The sequence below is a fragment of the Pristis pectinata genome, chromosome 26 (genome assembly GCF_009764475.1).
Source record: "Pristis pectinata isolate sPriPec2 chromosome 26, sPriPec2.1.pri, whole genome shotgun sequence".
Lineage (NCBI taxonomy): Eukaryota > Metazoa > Chordata > Chondrichthyes > Rhinopristiformes > Pristidae > Pristis > Pristis pectinata.
This window is the reverse complement of record NC_067430.1, coordinates 31,640,711-31,659,114: the sequence shown is the minus strand read 5'-3', so window position 1 is coordinate 31,659,114 and position 18,404 is coordinate 31,640,711. Positions and strand designations below refer to the sequence as shown.

General features: G+C 49.3%; 1 long non-coding RNA gene across 1 annotated transcript; it reads left to right on the top strand.

Annotated features, from left to right (window-relative positions):
• The first annotated feature begins 14,230 nt into the window (after positions 1–14,230).
• LOC127583463 (uncharacterized) lies at positions 14,231–18,204 on the top strand. Its single transcript, XR_007958259.1, has 3 exons — positions 14,231–14,330; positions 16,516–16,627; positions 18,036–18,204. It is a non-coding gene; the product is annotated as an uncharacterized LOC127583463 (long non-coding RNA).
• The last annotated feature ends 200 nt before the right edge of the window (positions 18,205–18,404 follow it).

The following is an 18,404-nucleotide window of genomic DNA, read 5'->3' as shown; positions in this document are numbered from 1 at the left end:
GATTTCCCAGTTTGGACTGTGATACCCTGGTCTTGAGAACTGTGACTTGGTGGCATAGAGGCACAGCTGGTAGACCCTATGCCTCACAGCTCCAGCGACCCAGGTTCAATCCCGACCTCTGGCACTGTCTGTGTGGAGCTGGTATCTTCTCGCCATCACTGCACAGGTTTCCCTGGGTGCTCCAGATTCTTCCCACATCCCAAAGATGTGCGGCTCAGTGGGTTAACTGGCCGCAGTAAATTACCCGCAGTGTGAGGGTGAGTAACAAAATCTGGGGGAGTTGATGAGAATGTGGGGAGAATAATATAGTTTTGGGTAGGATTGGTGTAATGTGATGGACGCTTCTTCAGGGTTTCCACATGATTTGATCTACACCCACCCATTCTCTGTGGTAATAGCTGAGCACATCATTCGGTGTAATGCCACCTGACTTTGACAGCTGGCAGGCCGAGGACTGATGCGAATACCTTTCATCTGCTTCGCCTTGGTGAACGGGACTGGGCTGGGAGATCATGTAGTGCAGAGAGTGCAGCGGCAGTGAGAGGGATGTCTACACTTCCACAGGATCAATGTTCCCCCACGTGGAGGGACGTGGCGAGGAGTCCTGTTACCTTTTAAAATCAAATGCAAGTTGTGAAGTTTACTAGTCATCGAGTGGTACAGCATGGAAACAGACCATTCTACCCATCTTGTCCATGCTGACCAGGGGGCACTAAATGTCACTTCCTGCAATCGAGTTGTGAATTTTTATACCTTCCAGTTCTTGGGACTTCTCTTGCCAAAGGCATCAGCCATCTTTAGCAAAGGTGTTTTGCTGCTAGAGGTTGTGACCACTCCACTCTCCAGGGCAGCCTTGGTTGGTCAGCTCTCTATGGTCAGAGGGAGAACGTGCAAACTCCACACAGACAGCACCGGAGGTTGGGATTGAACCTGGATTTGCGAAGCAGTGGTTCCACCGGCTGTGCCCTTCACCATGTTGATGTGGAAAGTCAGCTGAGCAGCAGGTGAAGGAGGAACTGACGCCTGGTCACAGGTGAGGAGCAGGTGAAGGAGGAACTGACGCCTGGTCACAGGTGGGGAGCAGGTGAAGGAGGAACTGACGCCTGGTCACAGGTGGGGAGCAGGTGAAGGAGGAACTGACGCCTGGTCACAGGTGGGGAGCAGGTGAAGGAGGAACTGACACCTGGTCACAGGTGAGGAGCAGGTGAAGGAGGAACTGACACCTGGTCACAGGTGGGGAGCAGGTGAAGGAAGAACTCACGTGATCACAGCTGGATTGAAAGCTGCTTTACCCACAGTAACATCAGGCTGTGCCTTCTCGGCCAGTCCCCTGGTCTGAGGAGGACTTGCCTCCACTGTAGCTCAGAGGAGTGGGGGATCCCGGGTGTGAATTCTGTAACACAGGAAGTCCTCAGCTCACCAGAGACTGCAGGGTCCTGACTGAGTGAAGTCTTGGTCCTGGTGTGGGGAGACATGTGGTGACTGGGGACTACAGACCTAGCACCTACCTGGACACAACCTGCAGACCCACCGGTGGATTTTAGCTACAGTTCTAGCCTTGATCTTTCTCAGTGTCAGGGAGGATCAACGTAATCCTGCCTCTTACGTGTTCATAGAATCAGAACCGTGCAGCTCATGAGTAGGAACTTGGTACCGACCAGTGAGTGGGATTGGTCTGGTGAAATACGGCTTTCATTCATTCACTGGTCGGTGTGGCTCAGGCTGAAGTGAGTGCAGAGACCACTCTGTTTAACTCAATCCTTCATTCAGTCCTTAGTGAGAGTGACCACGAGACCAGCCGTTCTCTGCAGATCCTCCTTCTGGGCAGGGTTACTCTAACGAGGACCCATCAGAGCCTGGATTCTGTAGCCCAGCCATCGCTCACAGTGCAATTCTAACCACCTCCCAAACAGTCATTGCACCACGAGAGCTCTGTTTGAACCCAACATGGCATTCCATTGTTTGGCTTTCAACTTCCTGTCTGGTACGTTTATTTACAGATGTAACGTTCCATTGCATCAGTCATTGTGTGTGTTGCTGAGTCATTTCCTCACCACTCATGGTTGTCACAGCTTGTTCTTCCAGTCCTTGACTCCCTACCTCACTGACCAGACCGCCACTGTGTGCACTCCCCGTGAGCATTTGGGGAGACCAGCACACCAACTCTGATTTACAGGAATAATGTTGTCTCCCCCGCTGGGACCCTCTCAGTCAGTGGAGGTAACTGGTCTCCAGCTGCCACACATCTGCCCACCACAGGGCTGAGACCCCCCCTCAGCCAGTGGAGGTAACTGGTCTCCAGCTGCCACACATCTGCCCACCACAGGGCTGAGACCCCCCCCTCAGCCAGGACCAGCGGAGGTGTCGCTGAGCCTTCTCTTTGCCCAAACCTGTCACAAACTCAATTAATTTAACTCTTTAACCACCAGCAGTCTCAGGGACCTGCAGGTAACCTGGTTAAAAGATTTGGGCTCCCGTGGTTACTTGTATTTGTGAGATGCATCAGTTGTTGATAACCAGCATTTATTTCCCATCCCCAGCTGCCCTGGGATGCGTGGGCGAGCAGCCTTCCTGAACCTCCGCAGTCCTTCTGATGGAGGCAGTGCCTTGCCTCAGAGACACAAGATCATGGTACAACTCCTCCGGACCTCAGTACACAGCAGGCTGACCCTCCAGTGCAGGACTGCACCGGTGCTGCATTGCTGTGGGTGCTGTCTGTTGGATGTGACATGAAATGGATCTCTCATTTGCTTCTCGGGAGGATGTAAAGGTCACCATGAGTGTGGGGAGGAAGATCAGGGGGGGTTACCCTGTGCCTCGGGGCCAGTATCTCCTTCTTTAGTCATTGTTACTGAAATCTGATCACCTGCTCGTTATCTCATTGCTATTTATGGGAGCTTGCTGTGCACAGATTGGCTGCATGTCACAACCATGAGTGCACCTCAGAAATACTTCATTGGCTGTGTGCTGCACCCTGCATTGCTGGGAGTCCATGTACATCACATAAACCATGCAATCACCTCCTTAAAGCAACAAATCGGATCTGTCGACGACCACCTGACTCGGAAGGTTGTGTCGGTGTTTCTCACACGTTTTCTCTTCATCCAGATTTCAGCTGATGCCACCTGTAATTCAACATCCCAACCCTTCCCTGACACAGCTTCAATCTAACAGAGCTGTGGGTACCCCGGGGTATGTACCCCAGGATAAATAAGAGTATGTATCCCAAGGTATGTACCCCGGGATAAGTACCCCAGGGTATGTACATCAGAGTACATACCCCAGGGTATGTATATCAGGGTATGTACCCCAGGGTAAGTACATCAGGGTATGTACACCAGGGTAAGTACCCCAGGGTAAATACATCAGAGTATGTACCCCAGGGTATGTACCCCAGGGTAAATACATCAGAGTATGTACCCCAGGGTTTGTACTTCAGGGTAAGTATCCCAGGGTAAGTATCCTCATGTTCGATTGGTCGCTCTTTAGTTCTCCCACTCACAATCTCGACAGCGGCAGGTACAATAGTTTTCTTGGGATGTGTGCAAAGAGCTCATCTACTCTCAGCACTTGGAGCTTTTGGTATCACCACCATCTCTCAACAAGTCCCCGCCTTTGCCTGTAACAGACCTGTAGGCTCCCCGCTGCCTGCTCCCTGGTTGGTTCCGTCGGCATGAAACTGAAGTCGATAAGTTCCATTGACCTTCTGACTTTTGTTCAGGCAACTCATCTCACTCTGATGATTCACCTTTACTGGTGACACAAGAAACCCTTGAAGCACTTTATAACATTTATGGGCCTCATTTCCCTTCTCAAATTTCTCTCAGCATCCCTGAGCCCTGGGAGCAAATTCCATTTGGTGATGTCATTTACATACATCTCCCACGGTTGGTTAAAGGACTGGTGCACTAATTCCTTGTAAGGCTGGTGAGCCTTACATCAATGGGAAAGTATTGGATAAAATCCAAAGGGATAGGATTGATGTACATTTGGAGAGGCAGGGACGGATCAGGGATAGTCAGCATGGATTAGTGTGGGGCAGACCCTGTCTCACTGGACTCCAGATGAAGGGTCTCAACCTGAAACGTCAACTGTCCACTTCCCTCCACAGATGCTGCCCAACTCGCCGAGTTCCTCCAGCACTTTGTGTGTCGCTCCAGGCTCCAGCGTCTGCAGACTCCTGTGTCTCCACTACTTTCCCTAAGTTCATTTGCTGATGTTCAAAGTTACTCCTGTCACACATGGGTTACAAACCAAACTGGTACAACCTCCTCTGATGGGTCATCACTACCAAGGTGTTTCACATCGATGAAATAAAACAAAACTTCAGTGGGCCACAGAGAGAGACCACAGGCCACATGGATCAGAACTGGGTTTTGAGAGGTGGCTTAAAGGATGAGTGAGTGAGAGAGAGAGAGAGAGAGAGAGAGAAAAGAGGTGGGGCTGAGAGAAGGGAAAAGAGAGGGAGAAAGAGAGGAAAAGGGAAAGGGAGAGAGAGAAGGGAGAAAGGGAAGGGGGTAGAGAGAGAGGGAGGTGAGGTAGGTGGTGGAAAGGCTAATGGAGGGAATTCCAGAGCTCAGGAGAGATCAAGGTCCGGATGAGCAGGTGGCCAGAACTGGAGGAGAGCAGAGATCAGAATAATCAATGTGGAGGGCGCATTCCCTCAGGAGGGAACCGTGGCAATAGGTTCTTCCTGCAAGGATGTCCAGTTTCACCATATTTTGGGTGGCCCCCTCTGGATTGGTGCTCTGTACGAGATACGTTTAGTGCCCCGGAAAGTGAAACCCAGTCCACCCTCTCCTCAACAAACCCTCCCACCAACCTTAAATCTTCCAGGTCCCACAAACAGAATCACAGATGCGGCTCACATGTGGACCAGGTCACAACAAACGTTCACCAATGAGAATTTGAGAGCAAGCTCTTCCTGATCGTTTGTCCAGAGCTGGGTTAGCTGGACGGTCTCTCCAACGGTGAAGGACGGAGCCTGGGGCTGCTGATCAAACATACACATGGAGCGAGAGTGGGGAGTGTCCTGTGCTCCAGAGTGGACCTTGATCCCACAGCAGACAAAAGAACCACTGTGACTTGGGTTTGAGTGTCTGATGCACAGGGAATTGTGTGCTCAAACGTTTGGCCCTTGGCACCTGACTCAGAAGCTGATCCACAAGTTCTGTGCCATTTCTCTGGTGCTGGGGAGACTCACTCTGCCCACCAGCTTCCTGACACCTTGACCCAGCGCCTTCACCTGAGAATTGGGCAGATGGGGTCGTACAGCTCTCTGTCCGAGCTTGTGGGTCATAGAATGTAGAACATAGAACAGTACAGCACAGGATGGGCTCTTTGGCCCACCATGTTGTGCCAACCCATATAAACCTACTCCACAATTGATCTAACCCTTCCCTCCTCCACAGCCCATAACCCTCCATTTTTCTTACATCCATGTGCCTGTCTAAGGATCATTTATATGTCCCTATTGTATCAGCCTCTACCACCACCCCGGGCAGTGTGTTCCAGGCACCCACCACTCTCTGTGTAAAAACCTACCTCTGACATCTCCCCTAAACTTTCCCCCTCTGACAAACTGATGATCTCTGGCATTGGCCATTGCCGCCCTGGGGAAAAGGTGCTGGCTGTCCACTCTATCTATGCCTCTAATAATCTTATACACCTCTATCAAGTCACATCTCATCCTCCATCACTCCAAAGAGAAAAGCCCCAACTCACTCAACTTTTCCTCACAGGACATGTTCTCCAATCCAGGCAGCATCCTGGTAAATCTCCCCGCACCCTTTCTAAAGTTTCCACATCCTTCCTATAATGAGGCGACCAGATCTGAACACAATACTCCGAATGTGGTCAAACCAGAGTTCTATAGAGCTGCAATATTATCTGGCAGCTCTTGAACTCAATCCCCTGACTAATGAAGGCCAGCACACCATATGCCTTTTTAGCCACCCTATCAACCTGTGCGGCAACCTTGAGGGATCTATGGACACGGACTCCAAGATCCCTCTGTTCCTCCACACTTCAAAGAATCCCACCATTAACCTTGTATTCTGCCTTCAAGTTCATTCTTCCAAAGTGTACCACTTCACATTTCTCCGGATTAAACTCCATCTGCCACTTCTCTGCCCAACTCTGCATCCTATCAATGTCCCGTTGTAACCTACAACAACTTTTTACACTATCCACAACACCAACAACCTTCGTGTCATCTGCAAACTTACTAACCCGCCCTTCCACATCCTCATCCAAGTCATTTATAAGAATCATAAAGAGCAGGGTCCCAGAACAGATCCCTGTGGAACACCACTGGTCACCGATCTCTAGGCAGAATACTCTCCACCTACTACCACCCTCTGCCTTCTGTGGGCAAGCCAACTCCAAATCCACACAGCCAAGTCTCCATGGATCCCATGCCTCATGACTTTCTGGATGAGCCTACCAAGGGGAACCTTGTCAAAAGCCTTACTAAAGTCCATATACACCCCATCCACTGCTCTACCTTCATCTATTTGTTTTGCCACCTTCCTGAAAAACTCAATTAGGCTTGTGAGGCATGACCTGCCCGTCACAAAGCCATGCTGACTATCCCTAATAAGACAATGCTTCTCCAAATGCTCGTAACTTTCTTGAACAAAGGAACAACATTTGCCATCCTGCAATACTCTGGTACCACTCCCGTGGCCAGGGTCGATGCAAAGATCATTGTCAATGCCCCAGCAATCTCTTCCCTCACTTCCCGTAGTAACCTGGGGTACATTGCATCCGGCCCCAGGGATTTATCTATCCTAATGTTTTTCAGAAGATCCAACACAACCCTGTTCTACGCTGACTTCACATTCGTCAAAGTTCCCCTCCCTGGTGAACACTGAAGCAAGATATTCATTAGGGACCTCTCCCACCTCCCCCGCCTCCAGACACATTTCCCCCTTTATCCCTGAGCGGCCCTACCCCCACTCTAGTCATCCTCCTGTTCTTCACGTACGTGTAGAATGTCTTGGGGTTTTCCTTAATTCTACTTGCTAAGGCCTTCTCATGTCCCCTTCTAGCTCTCCTAAGTCCCTCCTTAAGCTCCTTCCTGGCTACCTTATAATTAAGATATAAGATTTCTTCATTAGTCACATGTACATCGAAACACACAGTGAAATGCATCTTTTGCGTAGAATGTTCTGGGGGCAGCCCGCAAGTGTCGCCACGCTTCTGGCACCAATGTAGCATGCCCACAACTTCCTAACCAGTACATCTTTGGAATGTGGGAGGAAACCGGAGCACCCGGAGGAAACCCACGCAGACACGGGGAGAACGTACAAACTCCTTACAGACAGCAGCCGGAATTGAACCCGGGTCGCTGGCGCTGTAATAACGTTACGCTAACCGCTACACTACCGTGCCTGTCTGATTTTTGCTTCCTAAACCTTAAGTGTGCTTTCTTCATCATCTTGACTAAATGTTTCGCCTCTCTTGTAAACTGGTGGGTCGGTGGGGCAGCACTGCTGCTGCTGGATCAGAAGGTTGTGGGCTCAGGTTGTAGATAGACACAATGGTCGGCATGGACATGCTGGGCTGAAGGGCCTGTTTCTGTGCTCTGATTCTCAGTCCAGAGCCAGGTTGACACTGCACTCTGTACCACAGGGGGGAGTGGGATCTACTGAAGCACAATATAGAGTAATACAGTACAGAAACAGGCCACTCAGCCCAACTTGTCCATACCGACCATGGGCACCCTTCCATATTAATCCCTTCACCCAGCACCCGCTCTGTAGCCTTCCATGCCTGGGTGATTCAAGCCCTTGTCTAGACATTTCCTAACTCTGTCAGTGACCCAGCTTCCATCACTCTCCGGCAGTGCGTTCCAGGTACTCCCCACTCTCCGGGTGAAGAAGGTGCCCCTCAGATCCCCTCTGCATCTCCTCCCTCTTACCCTGAACCTACGTCCTCTAGTCCTATCTACCTCTGATGTGGGGAAAAGTTTCCTGTCCATACCCCTCATAATTTTAAATACCTCAGTCATGTCCCCTATTAACCCCCTCCGCTCCAGAGAAAACAGACTCAAACTCTCCTCATTACTGAAACAATCCATCCGGGGCAACATTCTGGCCAATCTCCTCTGCACCATCTCCAGCGCCGTCCCATCCTTCCTATAGTGTGGTGACCGGAACTGCACACAGCTGGGTCTGACCAAGGTTTTATAAAGCTGGAGTGTAACCTCCCTGCTCCCGTATCTGATGCCCCGACGATTGAAGGCCAACATCCCATATGTTTTCCTAACCACATTGTCTACCTGTGTTGCCACCTTCAAGGACCTATGAACTAAACGTACGGTCCACCGCCCTCTCCAAATCCCAGATACTCCACAATGAGTCCATCCACAGATCCAACTGAGTAGATCCGCAGGAACCGTAGCTGGATGCACTTCCTGCAGGTGTATTCAAGAGGGGCATTGGAGATGTCCCTGATCACCCACATCCTGCAGGAGAAGCACGCCGCCGTCCTGGCCTCCAGAACCTTTATGACCACTCCTTTCCACTAAGACTGTTAGAGAAAAAACCCTTACCTTGTCACTAGTCACCCTGGTCACCGAAATCCGTACTTTGACCTTGACAGCAGCACTTCTATCTCCCTGCCCCAAGTGGAGGGTGGCGTGGAGGGAGGGAGGGGTGGCAGGGAACGAGTGGTGGGGAAAGATGGTGACGAGGGGTTGGGAGGGGAGCATCTGCAGGAAGTGGTAGAGGTGGGTACACACAATGTTTTCAAGGTTCTTGCACAGGTCCATGGGAAAGGTTTAGATGGAGATGGGCTGAACGTGGTGTCACAAACCAGCAACAAAAGAAACACACTGAGCATGATTCAGTGTTAAAAACTATTTTATTAATCACTACTTATGATAATACGTAAAATAAAAGTAAAAATGTTAGTATGTTAGAATTCAAGAATGTTAAACCTCGAACGTTAACCCCAAAACTAAACTCTTCGTGTGTGTGTGTGACAAAGTCCAAAACTCCCAGTTCCGGAATGGTTCTTAAAGTTCAGTTCCGCAAGCCATAAGGTGAAACATGAGCAAGGGCTTCTTCAACAACCACCGTTGTCTGAAGATAAGATGTAGATGTAGAAAAACATAGAGAGAGTACATACGAAATCCAAATGTTCCACGATGGAACCCAAACGACACTCCAGTGTTTACTCGGTAGTGACTTCCTCACCCCGAAAAGCATCCGAACCGTGGTCGTCCACACACAAATACCTGTTTCCTTCTACAGGTCAGCAACAAAGTGAACTCCACCGGATTACTTCCAACTTCCATACATGGATTTCAGTGGCAAACACAGTTATTGTTTCTCATCCATCGATAGAGAAAACAAGCAGGCTGGTGTCTCTCTCCCTTCTCTCTCTCTCTCCTTCTTCTTCTGACTTCTTCAACAACGTCATTACGTCCTTTATCTTCTATTGACGTAAGCACGCCCCACACACACATACACACACACTCTCTATCTTAAAGGGACTTTCACTGAGTCCGTAACGGGGCAAATGGGATTAACTCAGGAAGGCACCTTGGTCAGCATGGACGAGTTGGGCCGAAGGGCCTGTTTCCGTTCTGTGTGACTCCATGACTGTGTGGAGCTGGGATGGAGGGGAGAAGGGGAGATATAGAAAGGGAGTGAGGAGGCCGTGTGCTCGGGGAGTGGGGGACCACCAAACCAGAATGCCAGGGAGAGCAGGTGGCAGCCTTGGCGACTGGTGTCTGATCTGCTAACTCTGCCCAGGGGCAACCTTGGCTTCCTCTGTCGGTGAAGGAATCAAATCACCACCACGTCGGTGAAAATCAAAAACACTGCAGGTGATGGAGATCTGAAACAGAAATAGAAAATGCTGGAAATACTCAGCAGGTCAGGCAGCATCTGTGGGAAGGGAAACAGAGTCAGTGCTTCAGGTGGAAGTCCCTTCATCAGAACTGGGAAGGAGACAAGAGAAGCCCACTGGGCAACAGGGAGGGCGAAGGAGGGTAACTGATATGTTAGTCCTCGGCCTCCTCCACTGCCGGGAGAATTCCAAGCGCAAACTGGAGGAACAGCAGCTCGTTTTCCGTCTTGGAACTTTGCAGCCTAACGGCATGAACACTGAATTCTCCCACTTTAGGTCATCCCCACCCCACTTCCCCACAACCCGACCCCCCCCCCCCCTCACCAGGCTTCTTCTCTTCTTCCCTTTCCTAGCCTTTTTTTCCCTCTCCTTACCTTCGACCCATCCTCCGGTGGATCTGCTCTGCCCTCCTCCCCCGCACCTGCCCATCACCATCTCTTACCTGCATCTCCCTATCACCTCCCTGTGCCCACCCCACCTCCCCTCTTTTGTCCACCTATCACTGCTCTGCTTTTCCCTCCTATATATTGGGCTTCCCCTTTTCCCATCTTCAGTCCTGACCCGAAACGTCGACCGCCTGCTTTTCTCCACGGATGCTGCCTGGTTTGCTGAGTTTGTGTTTTTCATTCAGAGTGAAGGAGGGGATGCCTCTGACGGGGGCACAGTCGGGTGACCATGGAGATAAGCTGCAGACGAGGTGATTTGTCAGTGAGTGAATGGGAGCAGTTCGAGGGTAAGAACATAGACAAAAGAATGTGGGAGTTGTGAAATACTGAGAGGAGGACCTGCCCAGCAGGTCAGGCAGCTATGTCCTCCACTCCCAACAAACAGCTGGGCCCACAGCACAGGCGGACTTCACGCCACAGGAAGGATGTGGTAGCAGCAGAGAGGGTACAGAAGGGGTTCGACAGGGCGTTGGGGGTGGAACTGTTGTTACAAGGAGAGATCAGATAGGCCGGGTTTGTTCTCACTGGAACATTTGAAAATTGAGGGGTTTCTAAAATTATCAGGGGTATAGATGGACAGAGAGTCTGTTTCCTAGGGCAGGGGCGTCTGGGACCAGGCGGCACAGGTTTAGGGGGAGGGGGGTGACATTTACAGGAGATCTGAGGGGTACATTTTCCCGGTGCTGTTCCTCAGGCTTGTGTTGGGCCTCACTGTGGCAGTGCAGGAGGTCACAGACCGATGGGTCAGCGTGGGGGTGGGAAATAGTTCCCACTGACCACAGGGAAAGTGGTCACAGCTGAAGGGACCTCTCACTACATGAGCCACAGCAACTGCAGAAGAGGCTGTCATGGGTGTCATGGGGAGGGGGACACAGTGGTCCGTGTGGTGGTCACCACACCATGTCTGCCCAGGCATGAGGGGTCCCACATCACTGGGAGGGGTTTCGGGTTGTTGGGAAAGGAACACTTGCCTTTCAGAACATGGATCAGCAGCTTGAGCCCCGAGCATTAACCTCCTGTCCACTGTATTGCACTGGTGGATTCAGTGAGCACTCAGGAGCAATGAAGCTCTGTCACCTCCAGACTGAAGAAGGACTCCTTGTTGAGACAAGCAGAAGTTAAAGCAAAGGTATCAAGTGGGTTTAAATCATTTATTGAAAGTGAAATGAAAATTGAGAATTCAAAGATAGAGAGAGACTTAAAGTAAGAAAAATGTTTATTTCAAATATTGTCATCACCTTTAAGGGAATGAGACACCACAGTTATAAAATTATAATTGTATAATTATCTGTAAATAATTACACATGATCACAGCTTTAAATATTCACCTGGTCCTGGAAGAATCAGCCCTAACTTGTTCTGGGGCCTTTAGTGAAAACTGGTGGCCACACCAATGCAGGACTTCCAATGAAGCAACACCTCTCACAGGGGGTCAGGTGTCACCTCAGGGTTTCTGTGTTTAAACCTTCTCTGCCAACCACATGACCCTGCACCTCAGCACCAGTTCCCTGCACCAATCCTATCCCCCTCGACCTCCTAATTAAATACTGCTCTGCTTTTCCCTCCTATATATTGGGCTTCTCCTTTTCCTATCTTAAGTCCTGAGGAAGGGTCCTGACCCAAAATGTTGACCGCCTGCTTTTCTCCACGGAGGCTGCCTGACCTGCTGAGTTCCTCCAGCATCATCGTGTTTTTCATCTGGATTCCAGCATCGGCTGTCCTTTGTTTCTCTCAATGTCTGTCTGGAGCATCCTCATGAATTGTTCATGGGTCACTCTGGAAGTTGCTGCCTAAGTTACTCCACAGACCACTGGCCTCACCACTGTTAGCTTTGGAAACACCCACACTGATATCAAGGGGCTCTGTTATTTCATCCCACATTTTCCTCAGGATCCCTAAATCTATTCCGTCAGGCCCAGACCATTTGTCCCTTTCATTTAACCTCTGTAGCATTGCCCTTTCATGCCTGTAAGGTTGCTAATGCCGCTTTTAATCAGTTCACAAGTTGCCTTGTGACCAACACTCTTGCCTTCTGTTGACATTGTTCACCCCTCTGACCCACTGTTGATGAAGTTTCTTCAGCCCCCCGAACCCACCCCTCAACAGGATACTGAACGACATCACTGGAGCCCACTACAACTTGTCGCAGTGCGTGAAACCTGGATGCCAGCATGGCAGAGAGGTATCAGAAGCAGTAAAGAAACTCAAACTTTCCTTCAACGTTGGTGATTTTTGTAAAGCTGCTTGTTGTGACAACAGCCTTCCCAACCCTGGCGGAGATGGTCAGGTAAAACCCGTCAATCGAGCCCATTGACAATTGATTTTATCCATGTACCACCCTTCCCTCACTACACTTTGTTTCCTGGGGAAGTTATTTCGCTGTTACCGGTGGGAGCTGCTGTAGTTTCTACTTCCCCTCTTCTTTAACCAAACTTTAGTTTCTTACTCATTATAGAACACACTGGTGTGAAATTAAATTGCTAATTACAGGTTAAGTAGTCAGTGAAGCACTTGAACCGGTCCAGACGAATTAGTGAGTTATAATCAGTGCTTTTATACCTGAGTCTCTGTGATTACAGAGAAGGTCAGTGCCACTTGTCAGATGTCAAGGACTGCCCATGATCAGTGAGGGAGGAGTGTGTGGGGATTTAATGCTTTACTACTTCCCTGAACCAATAAATAGACACTTGGTTTACTATGCTATTAATTCACCCTGTAAATAATATCCAAAGATAACACTTGATAATTAACTTGGAGGTTAAACAAAATAGGTACAAATGCTACAGTCAGTGTGCATTTCCTGGAACCATAAAGGTTGGAGGTATGTGAGAAATGTGTTGTGCTTTGTCATGATGGATAAGTGATTGGGATTAATAACATTGAACACCAGTCATTGCTGGCGTCACAGAGACTTCAGTCAGACTCACGTTTCAACCTGTGTACTTTGTGAAAGATGAGGTCATGTTATCGCCGTGACCACATGATTCATGCTCAGTGTTGCCACTGCTATTACTCAGGAAGAAGTGTGACACAGTGAATAATCAGAGAAGGATGTGGAGGCTTCGGAGGTTCACTAGGATGCTGCCTGGATTAGAGGGCATGAGCTATGAGGAGAGGTTGGACAAACTTGGGTTGTTTTCTCTAGAGCGGAGGAGGCTGAGGGGAGACCTGATAGAGGTTTATAAGAGGCACAGGTGGAGTAGACAGCTGCTGTCTTTTACTAAATAAATTTAATACTAGAGGGCATGCACTTAAGGTGAGAGGGGGAAAGTTCAAAGGAGATGTGTGGGGCAAGTTTTTTACACAGAGAGTGGTGGCTGCCTGGAATGTGCTGCCAGGAGTGGGGGTGGATCCAGATACGATAGAGGGGTTTAAGGTGCTCTTAGATAGGCACATGGATGTGCAGAGAATGGAGGGATATGGATCAGGTGCAGGCAGAAGGGATTAGTTTAGTTAGGTGTCATTAGCTTAGTTTGTTTGGCACAACATGGTGGTCCAAAGGGCCTGTTCCTGTGCTGTCCTATGTTCTAAGTCAGACCATCGTAACCTCAGAGAGTTACTGTTTCCCCGACGGTGGTGAAGCTCAGCTGGTATCTCGCTCACCCGACTTCCAAGTTCAACCCAGAGACCTCAGCACAAATCCAGACAGCCATGACTGTGCTGTCCATGTTACACCAGGCCACGTGCTCACCTGGAGATTGGCAATACTTGAAGCAGGTGCTATCGTCCTGGTCAATGATAACCATCCCTGAACACCTACCACACTGGGAGGTTCCTGCATTACCCTGATGATCCCACATTTGAAGCATTTCACTGGTGTGGGGAACATTGGCTCATCCTGAGGTTGTGAAAGGCACTACAGAAATGCAAGTTTCTCTTTTTCATCAGATGGTCATTATTTCTGGGGCTGCAGGAACCTCCAGCCAGAGCCAAGGAGAGGTACCTGAGACAGGGAGCCAGTGAAACGACGGCAATACGGTGCAGGACCTGGGTAACCACCGGACAGCTGGTCACAGGGAAAAGGTCAGAGATTAATAAAAGTTTCCAAATATTTACAATGAAAAAATATGTGGTTTTTGAAACAACAAAATAACTTCATTCACACTGAAGAGTTTCTCAACAACAAAAGGAGAAATATTCCTTATCAGAGATTCCCAACTTCCTCTACAACACACGCCTGAGGGTTCCTGTTCTCTGCCCCCCTCACTCTTCATAAATGAATAAAAGTGACTTGTTTCTACAATCAGCACTCCCCCACCCTCCTGCAAGGGAAGGGACAGGAGGGGAGGAAAGGAGAGGTCTTTTGCATCATTCACAACTCCACCAATCTTGGTATCGTCTGCAAACTTACCAACCCACCCATCAACATACTCGTCCAGGTCCTTTATGTACATCACAAACAGCAGAGGTCCCAGCACAGATCCCTGCGGAACACCACTACTCACAGGCCTCCAGCCGGAATAAGTGCTTCTAAAATAATCCTGTTTCTAAAATCCTTGTTTCAAAGTCCTTCCCTGGCCTCCCTCCCAGCCCAAATGAAGGGTCTTGAGCCAAAACGCGGACTGTCCATTTCCCTCCACAGATCCTGCTGCACCCACTGAGTTACCCCAGCAGTTTGTGTGTTGCTCCCTCTCTGTAACTTTCTCCAGCCCTACAACCCAAGATTTTGGCATTCCTCCAATTCTGGTCTCTGGACCATCCCAAGATGCTCCACCATCGGTTGTGCCTTTAGCTGCTGAGCTCCAAACATCGTGGATTCCTTCCCTACACCTCTCTGGCTCACCACATCTCTTCCCAGTAATGTTCTCCTGAACCCCATTGTGATTGAGTTCCTGACCTTCTGCCCCAATATCTCTTTATGTGTCCGTGAAAGGCTGGGACCTGGGATACAGGCAACATATCGTTGATCTGCCATTTGACTGACAAACTGTTACTGATTCAGGTAAAGAACCTGCAATGTGGCCTCTCTGGGTCTTGGCACAAACACCCATCTCGTGCGCTTGCCTCTCTATGCCGTTTGGGCTACAGATCAGACCTATGTCTGACGACTGGGTGACCTATGGATCAGACAGCTTTGGGTCCAAGTTCCCATTCCAAAGGCTTGAGCACAAAGATCTAGGTTAAACCAAGGCCCCACAGGCTTCCTGGTTGAAGGAGAAAGTTCCCAGGCACAATTTTGAAGAGCAGACAGATTCTCCCTGGTGTTCTGAGATAAATGCTTAACCCTCAACCAGCATCACTAGAACTGATTATCTGTTCACAATCACACTTGCCTGTTGCAGCTTGCTGTGCACAAACTGGCTGTCATCTCTCATCATCAGAACAGTGACTAAAATTTTAAAAAACTTAATTCTCGAGCACTTTGGTAGTCTGGAAGTTGTGCAAGTTGCTCTAACAATTCACGTTTCTCATCCAATTGGGACATTTCAATTCTGTACTTCATGCAAATCAATGGTATGTTTTTAGACCTCATTTCCCATTTTCATTATCACTTTGTCGTCTGGTTCAGCTCTGTTTGAACCCTTTGCTGACTGGACTTCCTCTTTGGATACCTTCAGGCTGCTATGGTTTTGGAAGTGTTTTAGATTCTAGTTACACTGCTGCACTTTTATTATCAATCCCTGTATAACCTTAGTCTTGCTGAAACATTTGTCAGTGTTGTTCCTTACCTCATTCTCATTTTTAATTTTCACACCAGTCGATTCCAGTTTAATCTTGTGTACTCTGCTTAGACCACTGCAGCTTCACACTCTGCATGCAGAGTTTTTGAAGGATGTTCAGTTAACCTTGGCAGGTTAAAGTGTGTGGCTGTGGAGCAGGCAGTGCCTGGGAGCTGACATTACCACCGTGTGTGCACTGAAGTTTACAGAGAAATTTAGGTTCTGGGTGGGTCAATAACGTTCAACCTTTAGAACTCGACAGAGCTCCAAATGTTACATTTTTTGCACATACAGTGTAGTTTTACATACTGTCTGGTATTCCCAGGGATAGCTTGGGACATGGAACAAGCTACTGTGCAGGTCTGTCCCCTTTAACCACCCCCTCCCCCAGGTGCTGGAGACCGACAGATACCTCCCCTCGTTTGAAAATTCGATTGTGACTTATTCAGGTTTTATACCAAGTGGGTCAACGTTTTGTCTAAATGGTGGCGTGTTGCAGCAATCAGTGCTCTGCGGGAACTCTGAGCTGGTTCTTTTTTATGCTTTAGGTATTTTAACAAAACAGATCGCTCTGACTGGCAGAGGTGGATATTACGTGGAATGCACTCTGATGGTTGCTAATAGCACAGGCGAACATGGCACAATTCTGCCTGTTTTCTGGTGAGTGACACACATTCTGCAGACTGACTGAGCTGGCGCCTTTTGTTCCCTGGTGTCCACAGCTATGTATGGAGGGTGCACGTCTTAGGAAGGCACTGAGACTCCAGTAGACCTGCACAAATCTTTGGAGCTGACAGAACAGGTGAAAATAGCAAGTAAAACAGAGTACAGGGTCCTGGCCTTTATGAATAGGGACACGGAGGGGACGAGCAGCCAGGTTGTTGTGTCCACCTCTGGTCTTCACACTCGTGGAAGGACGTGAAGGCGCTGGAGGATGCTGAAAGCTTTCAGTAGAAAGGTCCTGGGAACAAGGGGCTTCAGTTAGTGGGCAGGGTGTGGGAGCTGGGGTTGTCCACCGTGGAGTGGACAAGGTGGAGGGGTTATAAGTGAAGGTTCATGCACAAACGAGCAGCTTCGTGCCCTTCCTTATCGTCTCCTCCTTTCCCCTTCCCCTCACCCATTACTCCCTCTTCACCATCTCCCATCCAAAACAGTTTGCTTTCTTCGTATCACCCTTCTCCTTGTTGGTTCTCTTCTGATCCTCACTTCCTAATTCTGTTGGAATCCTTTAATTCCTATCCAGTATCTTTTATCATCTCTCCTCCATCTTTCTCGATTATCTTTGGGCCTCCCAGCCCTGTGTCCGTTTGCTGAGTCTCTTCCCTCAACTGGCCATAAAGTCACAGAATCATTCAGCACGGAAACAGGCCCTTCGGCCCACCGAGTCCGTGCCGACCATCAACCATCCATCTGCACTGATCCCATTTTATTCTCCCCACATTCCCATCAACTCCCCCCAGATTCTACCCCAGACCCACACACGAGGGACAATTTGCATCAGCCAATTAACCCACCAACCCACATGTCTTATGACAAGGGAGGAAACCAGAGCACCTGGGGGTAACTCACAGTCACAGGGAGAACGTGCAAACTCCACACAGACAGCGCCTGACGTCAGGATTGAACTGGGGTCTCTGGTGCTCTGAGGCAGCGGCTCTACCTGCTGTGCCACTGTGTGGTGACAGTTGTTTAAAGAGCAGCAGAGGTCTCCCTGGGGCTGATATTTATGGATTGTCATTAAACACAACTGGTTCACTAAAGTTCGACACCTGACCTGATCCCCATCTGACTTTTAGTTCCCTCAGCAGAAGCTCATGAAGCCCTCATGGTTGTCAGGGGTAGGCAGGTACTTGCTGGCTTTCCCACCAACAGCTGTTTCCCAGGAAAAAAACCTGGACACTTTTCAAGACACAAAGCCGATAACACCTGTCGGGTGGCTTTGGTCAGATCAAGGAGTGGAATCCTAGGCAGTGGATCCAACGGGACCCAACAATAAAACCACAGTTCTGCTTCCATCTAATTTCATCCAATTCGGTCAGTCACCAAAGTCTCTTGCAAATTTCTACAGATGTACGGTGGAGAGCATTCTGACTGGTTGCATCACAGCCTGGTACGGAGGCTCCAATGCACAGGATCGCAAGAGGCTGCAGAGGGTTGTAGACTCAACCAGCTCCATCACGGGCACAACCCTCCCCGCCATCGAGGACATCCTCAAGAGGCGATGCCTCAAGAAGGTGGCATCCATCACTAAGTACCCACACCATCTGGGACATGCCCTCTTCTCGTTACTACCATCGGGGAGGAGGTACAGGAACCTGAAGACCCACACTCAACGATTCAGGAACAGCTTCTTCCCCTCCGCCACCACATTTCTGAACAGTCCATGAACCCATGAACACTACCTCGTTATTCCTCTTTCGCACTATTTACTTATTTT